The sequence below is a fragment of the Hemicordylus capensis genome, chromosome 10 (assembly GCF_027244095.1).
Source record: "Hemicordylus capensis ecotype Gifberg chromosome 10, rHemCap1.1.pri, whole genome shotgun sequence".
NCBI classification, from domain to species: Eukaryota; Metazoa; Chordata; class Lepidosauria; order Squamata; family Cordylidae; genus Hemicordylus; species Hemicordylus capensis.
Window position 1 is genome coordinate 13415320 of NC_069666.1, and position 15625 is coordinate 13430944.

Sequence of the window (15625 nt, forward strand, 5' to 3'; positions counted from 1 at the left end):
TCAGACCAAAGGTCCATCTGGCCATTTGTCTCCTACGGTGGCCAACCAGAAGAAAAGCCCAACATTTCATATAGTGATGATTGTAAGATATGATCCGGGCCCTCCAGCAACCAAGCTTTTGTGTCTTGCCTGCGTGACCCACCACAGCACATCTCCAGCTCAACTGAGCAAAGAGGCACCTTTTTGAAGTGGTGCTTTCTTTATGGAGCAGGGGGAGAGCAACTGGCCCCATCCAACCCCAGCACAGCATCCCTCCAACGGCTGTTGCTGGTCTCTGTCTTCTGTTTCTTTTTCGATTGTGAGCCCTTTGGCGACAGGGAGAGCCATCTTTATTTATTTATTTTTATTTCTCTACGTAAAGTTCTTAGGGAACTTTTGTTGAAAAGTGGTATATAAATATTTGTAGTACAGGCGGACCTAAGTATTCGCGGGGTTCTGTTCCTGGCTAGGTACCGCGGATACCGAAACTGCGAACACCAAGGCATTAAGTCTATGGCATTGCGGGGATTAGGTTCCTGATGCCTGAAAAAACCCACTGAAAATGCTAAACAGCCCCCAAACTGGCAAAAATAAAGGGAAAGGAAGGGCCCTACCATGCTCCATGGGCCTTCAGCAGTCCAGCAATGCCACCCCAAGGCCCCACATCCCAATTTTCCCACATAAAATCGCTGGAAAGAATGCCATTTTAAACATGAAAATGAGCCATAAAATGGCTCCTGCACTCAAAATGGTGGCCGCAAATAACCTCCAAGGTCATTTCTGGCAACTCTCGACCCACAGATTTGTGAGGTTAACCCTCCCCCACTTATGTATACCAAGTTCAGGTGCCAATTACCTGACCATGGAAACACGAAACCACGGATAACAAATCCATGTGCAACTAGGTCCTCCTATAGTGGTAAGAGTTGATGCCAGACAAAGGATACGGTTTAGTAGAAAATGGTCCCTCCCCAATCAGTATTATGATGAGAAGGTAAAATATGGATATTAATGCTTACCAGCATTAAGGCTCTTTGAATTCGTTAGGTAACGGCCTAACCTTCTTAGGTGAACGGTTCTTTATCTAAATGTGGTTAGTTTGATAGATTGACTGTACTGACTGTATGCTTGCTATGGACTGTAATTGTTGTGGACTGTTTCTGGTCATGTACAGTAATAAAGATCTGTCTACCTACCTATGTAATGTATGCTTGATTTAAAAAAAAAAAATGTACAGAGACCTGGGCTGAAATCCTTGCTCAGCCTTGAAGCTCACTGCCATCACCAGCTGACATACTGCGCAACACGAGACCTGGAGGAATGTAACACTGCCACACTTGTGCAAGAGTGCCATTGCACAAATTCAAAATGGAATTGTGCAACAGTATGGTCATTATATAAAGCCAGTTTACACGACTGTTGAGGGAGGAGCTGGGTGGGATGGCTTTTCCATCCTAGGGAAATGTAGGACAGCAACCCAGCATTGTAATGAAGTGGGAAGAAAAACCGTCCCACCCAGCTCCTGTTTCAAAGACAATCACTCTCCACTTCTCTTGCCTAGTTGTTTGCAAACAGAGGATCAGAAACTGGGAGTGCACACCGCAGCTCAGGTGCCCACAGGAACGACACAGCGGCGTTCTCCAGAGCTGAGATCAGGAGCTGGGGCCTCCCGCTATCCCACAGTGCATTGCACGAGCAGCAGAGGCAGCCCGTAGTACAGGAACAGCTCTCCTCTCCCTGGCCCCACTTTCCATCCAACTCTATGGATAACATGGCCGCCGGCAGGCTGAGAACAGTTTAAATCATTTCGGCTGCACAGACAACCCCAAAAGAACGGTTCTTCTCCTACCTCATTTTCTCCTACTTCGCTTTGGCTCCTACCTCATTTTTAACCTGGGTAGCAGACCTGAGCTACCCCGATTCAGAGCTGATGGGTTGGGAGACATCCTGGTTCCCCAGATGACTATGGATTCCTGGGTTAACTCTGTCCAACCGAGGAATCTGTGGTTGTTTGAAGAGGGTCATGATGTGCCATGTGTGCATAATGTTGCACAGCATATCAGCTATTGAGCCCTTTCTCACGATCTGCTTGAAGGCGCGAAGGGAGGGAGCCTCGAAACGCTTACCTCCCCCACAGACGGTCCTTTCCTTGTTACTGGGCAGGCAGTTGGTCTACCCAGAAGAGAATTATTTTACATTTACATTTATATCCCACTCTTCTTCCAAGGACCCCAGAGCGGTGTACTACATACTTGAGTTTCTCTTTCACAACAACCCTGTGAAGTAGGTTAGGCTGAGAGAGAAGTGACTGGCCCAGAGTCACCCAGCTAGTATCATGGCTGAATGAGGATTTGAACTCAGGTCTCCCCGGTCCTAGTCCAGCACTCTAACCACTACACCACGCTGGCCCTCTTTGAGAATGGTTTGACGCCGGCGAGGAGGCTGCTTGGGTGTGTGGATGCCGTGCGGAACTTCACGGCACCAACACACGATCAGTTCGCCCAGGCAAATGCTGTGTTTGTGTCCTTGTTTGTGTCCCAGGCTAACAGCTGGGGCTCACTTGGAGGTTTGGTGCCACGCTGCCACCAGATGCCACGTGGTTCCCAGCAGTTCTCACACACAGGCAAAACTGGGCTGGGCTTCCCTAGCCCAGTTTTGCCTGCATGTGAGAACAGCCTCACTGTGTCTCAGCCGAACCTACCCTGCAGGGTTGTTGTGAGGAAAAACCTTTCCTGGCAGTGTTCTTATGCCTTTACATTCAAAGCAGAAGCACCACCAGTGAAGTGTTTTGTATCACCAAAGCTGTACCTGCTTGCTTTCAGCTTACATGCACATGTTGAAAACAGCACAGGAGCCTCTGCCTGAAAAATCTCGCCTCCTCTAATGGGAGCGATACCACAGAATCAAGCAGGTCATGAAAAATTAAATGTATAAAGATGCCGCCAATGCGATTACTTCCTTCTGAATTGCCACTTAGGCAACTGGAAGGCCAGCGATCCAGTGATAGTGGACTGAATCTACCCAGACTAATTTGCTCTTCTTAATTATAAACGCAATTGCAGCTTTCTTCTAATGACGTGGGAAATGACCTTGCAGAAACAGTAAGATTAACAAGATTAGGAATTGATAGAACACGTTGAAAGCTAGGCTTCTAACCTATCATCCTACAGGAAACATTTTAAAGAGTGTGCTACTCTGGGGGTCATAAATGGTTAATAAGCTCGTTGAGACGAGACTGTTTTAAGTCTGACTCCATCTAATCAGCCGTCTGCGTTTATAGGTGGAAAAGCCAAGAAGCTCATCTTAAAATGTATGATAGTACCTGTTTGCAAAACACACTTTGCTTCCATTAACAACCGCTTAACTTATTTCAGTCACTAATTTGGGTACTGATGCAAGGGATGAAGCAGAGTTTGGCTGCAACCCAAAGCTGGCACCTGAGCTGGCCCCCCGCCCTCCTCCTGAGTAGGACCATGGCGGGGTGGTGGGAGGTCCCGACTCCCAAGCTGCCAAGTTAGCACTCCACCTCAGGAGCTTGAGCTTGGCGCTGGCATGGTGCTACCCCGGCCTCTGGATCCCAGAGATAGCAGAGGAGCTCTGCTGAGGGTTACTGGACCTGAAGGTCTCCTCCAAGGAGCTGAATAAAGGAGGAGAGACGAGCTCTGATGGATCTAGGGGTGTTCTTTGGGAGCAGGGATATCAGTTGGGGCGTGCTTCTCCTCCTCCTGCTCCTCCTCCTCCTCCTCGAGGGTCTACTCTAGGTTAGAATCCAGGGGATTGTGACACTTATGCCCACCAACTAATTCCTAGAGTCAACGGTGGTAGAACAAAGAGTACGGGTCTCCTCCAAGGATCAAGGCAGGTGAGCAGGTTCATATGTATTCATTACATGGACATGCCAACCTTCCTCTAAGGAGCCAGCATGGCATATTGGTTAGAGTGTTGGACTAGGACCGGAAAGACCTGAGTTCAAATTCCCATTCAGCAATGAAACTCACTGGGTGACTCTGGGCCAGTTATGTATCTCTCAGACTCACCTACCTCACAGGGTTGTTGTGAGCATCAGCAACACCATGTACACCACTCTGAGCTCCTTGGAGGAAGAGCAGGTTATAAATGTATAAATACATTTATATATTTATAAATAAATGAATGAATGAATGAATATGGTGTATAGGCTTCTTCCCTCCATCATTTTATTCTCACAACAACCTTGTGAGGTAGGTCAGATAGATTGGCCCAAAGTCATCCAGTGAGCTTCTGGCTCAGCAGGGTTTTGAACCCAAGTCTCTGCACGTCTAGTGGTCCTTTAAACATCAAGGTCTCAAACCATTCAAATTTCCCTTTAAATACTCAGCTTTCAAACCACTTAGGGTTTTAAAAAGTCAAACACAGCACTTTGGGCCCAGAAACAAATTGGGAGCCAATGAAGTGGGTGCAGTATTGATGCTTGTATATCATGAACCAACAGCGGAGTTGCTGATTTACAAGCATGGATCTGCGACAAAATGTTGTGGAATACCTCTGGTGTGCATGTGGTGCTTGGGCTGGTGCCTGAGGATGGTAAAAGCATTAGGCACCTTTCCCTCTCAGAAGCAGGAGGGGTTGTGGCTACCTCGAGGGAGTATTCTTCAAGCTGAGAAATTTCTCACACTTTTCCCCTTCAAGGCCTCCTTCCCCCCTCCTCACCACTGAGTTCCATTATCTCTGTCCAACAGCTCTGGCGGTCTGCTAACTGCCCTCTGAGTCCACAAACAGTCTGCTCCATCAACATACACTGGAGCAGTTGGGTGGGTGAGTGGGTTTGCTCCCTTAGTTTTCTTCAGATCTTTGTGAAACCAAAATATCTTGGCGTTACCCCATGTCTGAGGTACCTCCCTCTTGCCCAGAGGTGTTCCCTAATGTGCCCATTAGGATCATAGCATTTCCAGCTCCTTCAGAAATAGATAAAAGTTATTGTAACCCAGGTGATGGGGGGGGGGAGGGAACCAACAAATAAATACCTTGCAGCTCATAAAAGTGATCTAACTGCCTTTCTCAATTGAGCAAATAGTCGCAGGAGAAGAAATAAGAGAAATGCAATGCAGTAGATCCTACCAAGAGAAGATGTTCAAAAACAACTGAAAACAGACACCTTCCTCCCTGGCAAGGATATTTATCTAACCTTTGGCCAAAAGCAGTTTTGCATAATGAAAACGCTTCCTAAACAACTATAATTGAAACTTTATCTGAATGTTGTTTGTATCTCTGTTAAATGTTACTTTTGGCTTCAAATCAAGTTTTCCATACTCTTCACTTTAGAGTTGAATATTGGAACATAGTCTGCCTCATTATGCTAAAGAAAGACGAAATGCTCTATTAGCATGCAGAAGAACCAACGAGATAGGATATAAAATGACATTCATTTTTATGAGCCACTGTCAGAGTATGCCGCGATAAACTTATTATTCTGCATTGACAGCATGTGACACTGTAGAGTCCCTGCACAATCCTTATTAAAATTTCAATAATTGTATATCAAGCAAATCAGATACAACTTTCATGAAATGGCTGCTTCTACAAAGCATGGATGGCATTCTGTGCAGGAAAGCAGAAACCACCCTGTCACCAAAAAATTAAAGCAATTCTGCATCTTTTAAGATATTTTCCATCCAACACATATTCACTGGATTCTTATTTGCAGCTTGCAGTAAGCACATTGACAGAAGGTGTTGTGTTAATATGTTTTAACCACTTGCTTCAGTTATTCTTATTCAGAAACAAACATTGCTGATTGGAATCAAATGGCGTCCCAAGTAACCATAAGTTCCTACAGTTCCTAATTAGCAACATCAAAATTAGAGTCACAAGCTCTTCATTTGGAATCTTATCTTTTTATTAAAGGAAAAGAGTCTGCATTTAAAAACATTCTTCTGGGGAAGCAGAGAAAAAGCTGCAGGAGGCGAAGACGTGGCTTGGGTTTGGAGCCACTATGGATAATTTCTTGAAATATCATATAAATGCACCTCAAAATATGAATAGGAGCAGCATTCCTCAGCTTTAATTTTGGACAACACAACAAATGTCTATATAAGAACCTAAGAACAGCCCTGCTGGATCAGGCCCAAGAATGACCATCTAGTCCAGCATCCTGCTCCACACAGTGGCCCACCAGATGCCTCTGGAAGCCACAGGCAGGAGTTGAGGGCATGCCCTCCCTCCTGCTGTTACTCCCCTGCAACTGGTACTCAGAGGCATCCTGCCTTTGAGGCTGGAGTTTGCCTATAGCCCTCCGACTAGTAGCTGTTGATAGGCCTCTCCTCCATGAAGTTATCCAAACCCCTCTTAAAGCCATCCAGGTTGTTGGCTGTCACCACATCTTGTGGCAGAGAATTCCACAAGTTGATTATGCATTGTGTGAAAAAGTACTTCCATTTGTTGGTCCCAGATTTCCTGGCAATCAATTTCATGGGATGGCCGCTGGTTCTAGCGTTATGTGACAGGGAGAAGAATTTCTCTCTATCTACTTTCTCCACTCCATGCATGATTGTATAGACCTCTATCATGTCTCCCGGCAGTCGTCTTTTTTCTAAACTAACAAGCTGCAGCTGTTGTAACCTTGCCTCATAAGAAAGGTGCTCTAGGCCCCTGATCATCTTGGTTGCCCTCTTCTGCACCTTTTCAAGTTCTACAATGTCCTTTTTTAGTTGTGGTGACCAGAATCGTACGCAGTACTCCAGATGTGGCCATACCGCCGTTTTGTATAAGGGCATTATAATATTAGCAGTTTTATTTTAAATCCCTTTCCTAATGATCCTTAGCATGGAATTGGCCTTTTCCACAGCTGTCGCACATTGGGTCGACATTTCAAAGAGCTGTCCACCACGACCCTGAGATCCCTCTCCCGGTCAGTCACCGACAGCTCATATCTCTTCTGATCTTGCTGACAGCCAGCCTGGATCCTGACGTCAGAGAAGAAGACTCATTTGCAGTCTGGACACTGAGATAGCACAGCATCTGGGGAGATTTCCTTTGTTTTGCTTTGGCCTTGAAACATTTCCAAATTCGATCCTAAGAAGTGGTGGGCCCCAGTTTTGACAACCCTTTTCATTTCTTGGGAGCAAATTAGCCAGTGGCCAGCTGGCTAGTTGAAGAAAGTTATTGCCAGACTTAAGAAAGAAGATACACAGCCAATCTGTCCAAATATCCATCTAATTAGCATAAGCCCTGTGAAATTATATGCACACCATCTCTTAGACATCTGAGACCATCCAGAGAGACATCTGGGACCAACTTTCACTTGGCTCCTTAGTAGCCATTCCTCCTAATCAACGTAACCATTTTATTGATCTATCTTTACATTTGTATCTTATTCTTCCTCCAACAAGCCCAGAGCAACATACATGTTGTTATCTTCAACAACCATCCTGTGAGGTAGGCTGGGTTGAGAGAAAGAAGTGACTGGCCCAGAGTCACCCAGTGATTTTCTTGACTGAGGCGGATGCTGGCGTTACCTTGCATTTCCTTTTAGACTGAGAGCCCTTTGGATACAGGAGAGCATCTTCTTATTGATCTTTCTTTGAAAACCGCTGAGAAACCTTCTGATAAAAAGTGATCTATAAAGCTTTGTAGTTGTAGAGAAAGGCAAGCAAGCAGGAGACTGCATCATGCACTGCTGTGCCAAAGAGGCTTGCTCGGTAGCTAGCTGGCTGCCCTGCCTTCAGCCAAGAGGTGAACTTGCTGGCCTGGCTGGGGAGACCATGGGGGATGACAGAGGACTGTGTTTATGTGTGTGTGTGGGGGGGGTCAACCTAACCAGGAGATGCATTTATGGTTAAGAAGCCAGAGCCTTGAGAACAATGTACCTAGACAGCAGACTGAGCAGACACACAGCTTGCCTGGTCATCAGCTTCACAGTGGTGAGCTGTATTTATCCTCATGTTATCCCATTTTTATCAAAATATGCATAAATAATACCAATAAACATATGCAAATTATATGCAAAGTGGAGACTTTTTGGGTGAAAAGCATCCTCAATTTCACCTTTTTTTGGTGATGGATATCGACTCCCCCCACCACCACCATCTGGACCTGGCAACCCTAGCAAGGATGGCTGGCCAGCAATTGGATCCTTTCGAGTGGCACAGTGGAAAACTCAGTGGAAACCCGTGAGGGTTTCCAAGCATCCAGCAGGAATGCTTGAGGGACGCAGCTGATTTGCAGCCGCAGAGTAAATTAACACAATGCCCGGCATTGTCATTTACGATATATTTAAGAGATGTATACCCTGTCTTTCCATTGGCCCCAAATTCACAAGGTGGCTTTCAAATGAAGCACAAAAGGGCACACTATTAAACCAGTGACATTTAAAACAACCAGAAAGACACAAACAACAACAACAATAAAAAGCAGAAGGGTGGCAAAAGATTGATACAATATAAAAACCATAGCAGAACCCAAGAACAGCAGTCAAAACCAAAAACCAATTGGACAAGAAGCCCAGGCAAATAAAAATCAATTTAACCAGGCACCGCTTGTGTCAAAACATCCCAGGGGAAGCAATTCTATAACCAGTAGATGGAAAGGAATCTGTGTGTGTGTGTGTGTGTGTGTGTGTGTACACGTACATATGCACACTCAGATAGTGACCTTTCATGTGACAATAGTTGTTACAGATACAAGAGTCCCTGTTTTCCTCTGTAAGATGTGGGAGGACATTGTCAGTTTATATGCACAGTTGTAACTGCAAAGCTTCTGCGTCCCACATATCACTGGGAAGAGATCCATGAGCTTGAACAATGAATGCATGCATTCTCCCAATGTAGCACAGGCGATCCTTTACTTTTGCAGCAGGTTTATCTCCCATGGTTTTGCTCATTTGCGGGCAACTTCCTTGCAGACCAGTTTAGCGACTGCGGAAGTACTTTCAGCCGTCTGTGGGGGGTTTCCGCTGGGGAAACGCCTTTAACTAACCCCTAACTAAAATGGTCTACCTGGAGCTGCCCATGTGCCAGCTGAGATGCAGCACGCAGGCTGTTCCAGGAGGTTTGAAATTTAAATACCCAACCGGCTGCCAGCTGAGAAGCCATGTGAAGTTGGGCATTTAAGCTTTAAACCCCCAGGAGCAGCCAGTGAGCTGTTTCTCAGAAACCTGACTCCACTTATCAGATTAAGTTCAGTATTGGAATACTGTGGATTTAACATTAGAAGAACCTTCCAGGAATGTTACCCCACTAATTCTCAAGGGTCTCCAGTATAGATGGGGAAATGACTTCAGGTGCACGCTATTCCAGAGCTGCAATGAGCTGGTGTCAACTTCGGGTTCTGGACAGCCACTAGAGGCAGGGCTGTGGGGCCCCACACTTACAGGGACCCCACACTGCAGGACAGCAACAGAGACATTTGTAGTTCTGGCATAGCTGGAACAATATTGATTTGTCACATGTGGGGGACGTGCTATTTTCAGCCTGGGCTCCAATCCTGCTAGAGCAGGCCTGCTGAACTTTGGCCTTCCTGCAGATGTTGGCCTACAAATCTCATAATCTGTAGGAGGGCCTTCTCTGTGGCCACCCCTCTTTTTGGGAACATTCCTCCCCCCACCCCTGATTCGTTCAGCCTCCTCCCTACCTGCTTTTAAGGCCCGTCTTAAGACCTACCTGTTTCGCCAGGGGTCTGCCCTTTAATTAATTTAATTAATTCATCTTAATTGTTAGGGGTATTGTTTTTCACTGCCTAGAGTCTTTGGAGATGGTGGCATATACGAAAATAATAAATAAGTAAGTAAGTAAGTAAAAAATCCCTGGCTATTGGCCACTGTGGCTGGGGATTATGGGAACTCTAATCCAAAAACAGCTTGTGGGGGCCTAAATTGAGCAGGCCTGTGCTAGAGACAGCCCTGACCAGGGGGCTAGGTCGGAGCCTGTAGACAAGACTGAGAAAGTCCAGCAGAGAACCAGGAGTGAAGGAACAAGCCAAGCAAGGGTGGCCCTTTCATGAGGGGAGCAAATCTGGTCTTGTAGTAGCATGCATGAATTGTCCCCTTTGCTAAGAAGGGTCCACCCTGGGTTGCATTTGAATGGGATACTACATCTGTGAGCACCGCAAGATATTCCCCTTAGGGGATGGGGAAGGGTTGCATGTAGAAGGTTCCAACTTAGTTCCCTCCCTGGCATCTCCAAGATAACGCTGAGAGAGACTCCTGTTTGCAACTAGGGGCATGTGTGCACGAACTGCTCGCTGCATAAACACTCCACCCTGAAACAGGCTGCAACCTTGGAGAAGCCATTTAGCATGATTAGTATGTTCAAAGGAAGCTGCTTTCTTTTTCTTTTTGCCCACAATGCCTGTCAAGTTTTATTACCTTTTTCAAAACCTAACACTACCCTAACTGACCAGAGCCTTGGAGTTAGGTGGTATACAAATTAAATTTTGAAAACAAACGAACGAGAACAAAACAAATACAAGCCCTACAGAAAAGCATCAGGTTTTGTTGCTTGTATTATTTGGCACCCAAATCACTCTGAAATACAAAGGGGAAAACTGCAAAAAGTATTTAATAAGGCAAATATAAAGCGCTGTGAAATGCCTGGAAAGGTGTCAAGAAAAGAGCATGCTCAGTCTCTCCATTTGTAGCCAGTGCACTTACCCTGACAGAATCATGAAGAATTATGGACCAGTCCATCAGAAAACATTACCATTGTTTTCTTACCCCAGTACTGAAATCTGACAGGGTACTGAAACATTATGCCCTAGTCCATCAGAAAACAATGCCCAGCAGAAAAGCTTCTCTCGATACTGGAATCTGACAGATTAATGAAAAATTACAATATCGTCCATCCTAAAACATGACCTATTAAAAAAGCTTACCTCGGTAATGAAATCTGATAGGTTAATGAAAAATGTCACTCCCTAATGACGTCCCTGCCTTCTGTCGAGGCAGACCATTGGTCCATTTAGCTCAGTGTTGTCTTCACTGACTGGCAGCGGCTCTCCAAGGTTTCTGGAGGAGTCCTTCCAAGCCGTACCTGTCTATGCCAGAGAGTGAGCTCAAGACTTTCTGCATGCAAAGCAGATGCTCTGCCCCTGAGCTACAGCCCCACTCCCTGCTTGTAGCATCGCAACTCTAACACCAGATATGGCTCTCCAAACTCCCCTCGCCATTATTACACTTTGCTGAAGGCTCTTCAGTGCTTATTGTGTATTGTGTTTATTTCTTACTCTGCACGAGTCCAACCTCGTGCAGAGAAAGTGTATAAAATATATATTTGAAGCTAAAGATACATCTGAAAAACATACCCAACCTGTAAGGTATCACCACCTGTTCAAATATGTCTCCGCAGCTGCTGAGCATGAAATGACAGACTGTGTACTGTGTACAGCACTAGTGCTCATGTGCATGCATGGTAATAAATGTACCTTAGAAGCCACTCTGGGAAGAAACCCTGAAGACTGATAACTCAGTTGAGTCTCACAGTAATTAAAGCAGACATTCCCCAAAGGAAAATGTATGGACAAAACAGGAACGGGAATTTATCTTGGTAAATATTAATCACCTCATCAGTAGAGTTTATTGTGTGACCATAGGTTGTCACAATGTAGGGCAAAGGTATAACATAAAACTAGTGATGGATAAAACAATCCATACAGGACTAACATTTCAGCAGTTACAATATTCATTTGTCATATTTAGGAGGGGGGGAAACCATTTAGTATTATTTAACATGTACAATTAGTTGTTAATTACATTCCCCCAAAAGAGGAAAAAAGATAGGGACAAACCTTCCCGTGTTTATTCATACCCTGCAGCATTTCACCAATGAAAATAAGAAGATGCCTACAAGTGTGTAGGCATGACAAGTAACCTCAGGGATGTGTGTGTGTCACACAATCTCAAGCAACATGGGGTGTGTGTAGTGTACAGTTCTGACTACAAGCATGCCACAAATGGAAAGCCAGTCAGAAAGCGCACAGAGAACTCATAAGAACAGCCCAGCTGGATCAGGCCCAAAGCCTACTCAATCCAGCATCCTGTTTCATACAGTGGCCCACCAGATGCCTCTGGGGAGCCCACAGGCAAGAGGTATGTGCATGCCCTCTATCCTGCTGTTGCTCTCCAGCAACTGGTATTGAGAGGCATCATGCCTCTGAGGCTGGAGGTGGCCCACAGCCTGAGCCACCAGACTAATAGCCATTGATCGACCTGTCCTCCATGAATGTGTCTAAGCCTCTTTTAAAGCCATCCAAGTGGGTGACCATCACCACACCCCATGGCAAAGAATTCCATAGATTAATCATGCGCTGTGTGAAAAAGCACTTCCTCAGTCGGCTCATTCACACAACCATTAAGTGTGAACAGCTTCAGGAGCTGTGCGTGCTCCCAGTTTTCAGCCATGACCATAACAGCTAGGTCGGAGGAGGGGAAGTGATCATGTGGGAGGCGGGCACAGGTTCAGATGGCATCATCCTACCCAGCACCACTCTTATCTAGCATATTACCAAGGCAGAAGGAAATGCCCTGGATGGGGTCACACTCCCCCAGAAGGAACAGGTAAGCAGTCTGGCGGTGCTTCTAGATCTGAACCTCTCCCTGGTGTCCCAGGTTGAGGCGGTGGCCAGAGGTGGTTTTTATCCACTTCGGCCAGCTGAACCCATTTCTTGAGATGAATGACCTCAGAATGGTGGTACATCTGCTGGTAACCTCTAGGCTGGATTACTGCAATGCGCTCTATGTGGGGCTGCCTTTGTACTTAGTCCGGAAACTGCAGTTGGTCCAGAATGTGGTGGCCAGGTTGGTCTCTGGGTCATCTAGAAGAGACCATATTACTCCTGTGTTTAAAGAACTACACTGGCTGCTGATATGTTTGCGGGCAAAATTCAAGGTGCTGTTTATTACCTATAAAGCCCTACAACTTAGGCCCTGGGTATTTAAGAGAACGTCTTCTTTACCATGAGCCCTACCGCCGGTTATGATCATCTGGAGAGGTTTGTCTGGAGTTGCCGCCAACTCATGCCCCTGGACTTTGGAATGTGCTCCCGGTTGAAAAAAGGGCCTCCTCATCGCTGGCAACTTTTAAAAAGGCACTGAAGACACATTTATTCACCCAGGCTTTTAATTAGATTTATGGTTTTTAATTTTTAATATTGGTTTTAAATGCTTTTAATGTTAGTGATTTTAATGTTTAAATGATTTTAAGTGTTTAATTGATTTAGTTTTGATTAATTTTAATTGCTTTTATTTTGATATAAACCGCCCTGAGCCATTTTTGGAATGGTGGTATATAAAAAACAAACAAACAAAATAATAAAATAAATGCTATTGGAACCTGCGCCCACCCCACCACACACACAAACTATAAGAACATAAGAACAGCCCTGCTGGATCAGGCCCAAAGCCATCTAGTCCAGCATCCTGTTTCACACAGTGGTCCACCAGATGCCTCTGGGGAGCCCATAGGTAAGAGACGAGGGTACGCCCTCTCTCCTGCTGCTGCTCCCCTGCAACTGGTATTGAGAGGCATCGATCATCATCCCCTTAAACTAACTTTTAACTCGCACCTGAGTGAAAATGGGAAGCGTGCACCACTCCCAAAGCTGGGTAAGACGCATGTCCTACCCACTTAACAACTGTGTGAGCAAGCCAATTATTGCAGTTTACCAAAGCAGAGAAGCCAAGCCTATACCCTCCAATATTTCACAGATGGATAGAGATACATTTACAGTAGCAAATTCTTATGCCAAGGATTACTGCCTAAGCCACTATAACACACTGCTGGAGACTGGATTCCACCAGATATATGCTGTGCACTGAACAGAACCTCACCCTAACACTGTGCATCCACTTACATGTGGATGCAATAGAGACCTGATTCATCCACCCATCCCCCTGGAGATTCAGTTTCTAGAAACTCTGGGGAGGGAGCTGAATACTAATGAATGACTCCCTCTATTATGTTCCTGGGAAAGAAAGTTTAAACCGCTGAACAGCTGACTACTTCAGCTGAGACCCAACTTTCAAATAAACAGTCTCCAACCATCTAAACAGCCAACAAAACCAGTCAGAGTGGACAGAGAGGAATTTTTATCCTTCTCGCATCACACTGGAACCAGGGGTCATCCCATGAAACTGATTGCCAAGAAATTTAGGACTGGCAAAAGGAAGCATTGGAACATAGGAAGCTGCCATATACTGTGTTGGACCATTGGTTCATCTAGCTCAGTATTGTCTACCCAGCCTGGCAGTTGCTTCTCCAAGGTTGCAAGCTGGAGTCTCTCTCAGCCCTATCTTGCAGATGCCAGGGAGGGAACTTGAGACCTTCTTCTCTCCCCAGAGCAACTCCATCTCCTAAGGGGAATATCTTACAGGGATCACACATGTAGCAATAGCAATAGCACTTACATTTATATACCGCTCTATAGCCAGAGCTCTCTAAGCGGTTTACAATGATTTAGCATATTGCCCCCCAACATTCTGGGTACTCATTTTACCGACCTCGGAAGGATGGAAGGCTGAGTCAGCCTTGAGCCCCTGGTCAGGATCGAACTTGTAACCTTCTGGTTACAGGGCGGCAGTTTTACCACTGCGCCACCAGTCTCCCATTCAAATGCAAACCAGGACAGACTCTGCTTAGCAAAGGGGACCATTCATGCTTGCTACCACAAGACCAGCTCTTCTCTTCCCTTTCATTCCTCCATCCCCCAGACCGGACTTTTAAAGCAAAGTATCAGCCATAGTATACATAGATACTAAATCCTATTGCTTAGAAATGATGATTTTAAAAGGCCTCCCTTGTTCAAAGGAGCCTTATTCACTCACTCTCTTACCCCAGCCCAGAAGAAGAAGCAGCAGCAGCTGGTGAAACCAGATAAATAGGAGACTCGTCTCCAGCCTCCCAGGAGCCAGGCCAACCCTTCACTTCCTTCCAGGGCAGGAACTGGGCTTCTGGGTGAAACCATGTTGCAGGGGGGGGATGCATGGGTCATCTCCCTTGGCAGCTCTCAGCTGGTCTGCTCCTGACCTCTCTCCACCCCAGACTGTCTTGTCATGTAGCCTTGAAGAGGAAGAGGAAACTAGCATGGAAAGCAAACCAGAAGGTTTGGCTGAATCCAAGAAGTGTCAAGTAAGCTTCTTAATTAAGGTAAATAAACTGACATGAATGCCCTAACCTCTGTAAGCATTTGATGTGTAGCAAAATCCTCACTCCCCGAATAATGTTCTTTGCCACCATGTTGCTCTCTCAAACTCACTGTTGTAGTCACTCCTGTTAAAGGGCTAGAGTCCCTGAAATCCATGTGTCCAGTCAGGATAAGTACTTGCTTTCTGTCCCAGCGTGCTTTGCTAAATGATGGCACTTTCTTTCCTTTCCTGCTAGTCACAACACTTTCCTTCCAGACCGGAAAGAAAGCATTGTTCGTGTGTGTGTGTGTGTGTATATATATATATGTGAGACACAAATGACCAGGCTCAAACTATCATACTTCAGACACATTATGTGAAGACCCAAATCCCTTGAGAAGTCCATAATGCTGGGGAAAGTTGAATGCAAGAAAAGAAGAGGACGACCAGCAGCAAGGTAGATAGGCTTGATTACAGCAGCAATGACTGCACCACCTTAAAGGCCAAGTTGAAGACAGATCATCCTGGAGAGAAACTATCTATGTGGTTGCTAAG

The 15625-nt window shown here is 45.6% G+C and overlaps 1 long non-coding RNA gene across 1 annotated transcript in view; it reads right to left on the bottom strand.

Annotated features, from left to right (window-relative positions):
- LOC128334676 (uncharacterized) overlaps window positions 1–14874 on the bottom strand; it is a 33449-nt gene extending 18575 nt beyond the window's left edge. Inside the window, exon 1 of the long non-coding RNA XR_008311355.1 lies at window positions 14779–14874. This is a non-coding gene — a long non-coding RNA (uncharacterized LOC128334676). The remainder of the gene's footprint in view (window positions 1–14778) is intronic.
- Between the last annotated feature and the right edge of the window lie 751 nt (window positions 14875–15625).